This window comes from Neofelis nebulosa, chromosome 6 (assembly GCF_028018385.1).
Source record: "Neofelis nebulosa isolate mNeoNeb1 chromosome 6, mNeoNeb1.pri, whole genome shotgun sequence".
Taxonomy (NCBI): domain Eukaryota; kingdom Metazoa; phylum Chordata; class Mammalia; order Carnivora; family Felidae; genus Neofelis; species Neofelis nebulosa.
In genome coordinates, this window is record NC_080787.1 from 41,875,897 (window position 1) to 41,879,172 (window position 3,276).

The following is a 3,276-nucleotide window of genomic DNA, read 5'->3' on the forward strand; positions in this document are numbered from 1 at the left end:
CCACAAACATATGGCCAACTCATCTTTGACAAAGCAGGAAAGAACATCCATTGGAAAAAAGACAGTCTCTTTAACAAATGGTGCTGGGAGAACTGGACAGCAACATGCAGAAGGTTGAAACTAGACCACTTCTCACACCATTCACAAAAATAAACTCAAAATGGATAAAGGACCTGAATGTGAGACAGGAAACCATCAAAACCTTAGAGGAGAAAGCAGGAAAAGACCTCTCTGACCTCAGCCGTAGCAATCTCTTACTCGGCACATCCCCAAAGGCAAGGGAATTAAAAGCAAAAGTGAATTACTGGGACCTTATGAAGATAAAAAGCTTCTGCACAGCAAAGGAAACAACCAACAAAACTAAAAGGCAACCAACGGAATGGGAAAAGATATTTGCAAATGACACATCGGACAAAGGGCTAGTATCCAAAATCTATAAAGAGCTCATCAAACTCCACACCCGAAAAACAAATAACCCCGTGAAGAAATGGGCAGAAAACATGAATAGACACTTCTCCAAAGAAGACATCCGGATGGCCAACAGGCACATGAAAAGATGTTCAACGTCGCTCCTTATCAGGGAAATACAAATCAAAACCACACTCAGATACCACCTCACACCAGTCAGAGTGGCCAAAATGAACAAATCAGGAGACTATAGATGCTGGAGAGGATGTGGAGAAACAGGAACCCTCTTGCACTGTTGGTGGGAATGCAAATTGGTGCAGCCGCTCTGGAAAGCAGTGTGGAGGTTACTCAGAAAATTAAAAATAGACCTACCCTACGACCCAGCAATAGCACTGCTAGGAATTTACCCAAGGGATACAGGAGTACTGATGCATAGGGGCACTTGTACCCCAATGTTTATAGCAGCACTCTCAACAATAGCCAAATTATGGAAAGAGCCTAAATGTCCATCAACTGATGAATGGATAAAGAAATTGTGGTTTATATACACAATGGAATACTACGTGGCAATGAGAAAAAATGAAATATGGCCTTTTGTAGCAACGTGGATGGAACTGGAGAGTGTGATGCTAAGTGAAATAAGCCATACAGAGAAAGACAGATACCATATGGTTTCACTCTTATGTGGATCCTGAGAAACGTAACAGAAACCCATGGGGGAGGGGAAGGAAAAAAAAAAAAAAGAGGTTAGAGTGGGAGAGAGCCAAAGCATAAGAGACTGTTAAAAACTGAGAACAAACTGAGGGTTGATGGGGGTGGGAGGGAGGGCAGGGTGGGTGATGGGTATTGAGGAGGGCACCTTTTGGGATGAGCACTGGGTGTTGTATGGAAACCAATTTGACAGTAAATTTCATATATTAAAAAAATAAAAAATTAAAAAAAAAAAAAAGAACTGTGAAGAGTTCCAGATTTTACTTTCCTCGCAAACTAGTAAGTTAGCTTGCCGGTTTTAACTTTTTAAATGCTTATTTTTGAGAGGGGAGAGACAGAGATGGAGTGTGAGAGGGGGAGGGGTCTCTCCTCTCTTCCTCTCTCGAGAGGAAGACACAGAATCTGAAGCAGGCTCCAGGCTCTAAGCTGTCAGCACAAAGCCCAACACGGGACTCGAACCCACAAACTGCAAGATCATGACTCAAGAAGTCAGGTGCTTAACCAACTGAGCCATCCAAGTGTCCCAGCCTGCCATACATAGTTTTATAGATTCTGGCAGAAGACGGGAGACTCTTGGGTAAGAAGTAAAGGATTATTACTTATACTGTACAGACAGTATGATCTTCCTGTTCACATCAGTTCCCCTTCCCCTCTAAAGCCCCATGGGAGCAACACAGGGCAGCCCAGGTGGATACTATACATACAGCTGATTTACATTATAGCTGAAAAAAACTGAATCTTTTAAAATGGGCTATAGGCAGACTTGTCCAACATTTTCCCTGAAGTGAAATATTATACTGGACAGTAAAAAACTTGCCATCTACTTTAGAAAGTGGCACAATATCTTTCAAGCCTATTTTCTATACAATAATCTTTAAGAATATAGTCTAGAACAAAGGTCATGGGAGCTTTTCACAAGATATGCAGAAACCTACGAGACCCATGGAGAACAGTCTCTCAAAAATGTTTTGTTGAGTTGATGTGGCAGAGTATATTTGAGTTTTCTAATATTAAACCGTCTTTGTATACACCCAACTTGAACATAGTATCTTTTCATACACTGAGTTTACTAATTTTTTTTAGGATTTTTGTCATCATGCTTATAAGGGTAATGTGCTTGTAATTTTTTTTCACAACATCTTCACTAGGTTTGGCACAGAAGCTGGCCTCTTAGGAGGAGCTTGGAAATGCTACCTCATTTTCTATTGTGTTTAATATTAAGTAAATTACATCAGAATGTCAAGGAACAGATCATTCTATCAGTAAATCATCCATTGGTGGTCTTGTCTTTGGATAGCTATTTTGAATAATTGTTCAATTTCTTGGATAGGACAATTTGAGACTTTTAGTTCTTAAGTCCCTTCTGGTTAGACAAAATGAAATTTTTTAAAAACATTTTCTTAATGTTTATTTTTGAGAGAGAGAGAGCGCACACACGTGAGTGGGGGAGAAGCAGAGAGAGAGGGAGACAATCTGCAGCAGACTCCAGGCTCTGAGCCATCAGCACAGAGCCCGACGCGGGGCTTGAACTCATGAGCAGTGAGATCATGACCTGAGCTGAAGTCAGACACTCAACCGGCCGAGCCACCCAGGCACCTCCAAAATGAAAATTCTTAAAACATACAATTAGGTTTTTAAAAATTCTTGGCATAGAATTGATGGTATTTTATTATTTTTTGAGTGTCTACTTTATCTGTAGCTATGTCCCCCATTTTATGTATGTTATTGTATATTATTGGTGTCTTTCCTCATCTTTATCATTCATAGCACAGGTGCGTACTGTGTTATTTCAACAATTCCATTTTGGCTTTCTTGGATTCTCTTATTGAAGGTTTTCTATTTTACTCATTTCTGTTTTTAAATATATTTTTAATTTGTTTATTATTTTCCAACTTCTTGACTCATTGCTTTTGAACATCCCCTTTTAAAAAGGTATTTATAAATATTAGCTTCAATCTCCTGTTGTAATATGTAGTTTTATCACTAGTTCTAGCTATTAAAGTTTTTATTTCTTGCTTAAGTTTTTAGTGTTTTTAACTTCAAATGTGCAGAAATATTTTAAATTAGCCTCTAACTTGTTATGGTCAGACACCATGATCTCCATCAAAAACAGCTTTTTAACAATTTTTTAATATTTTTGAGAGAGTGACAGAGCAT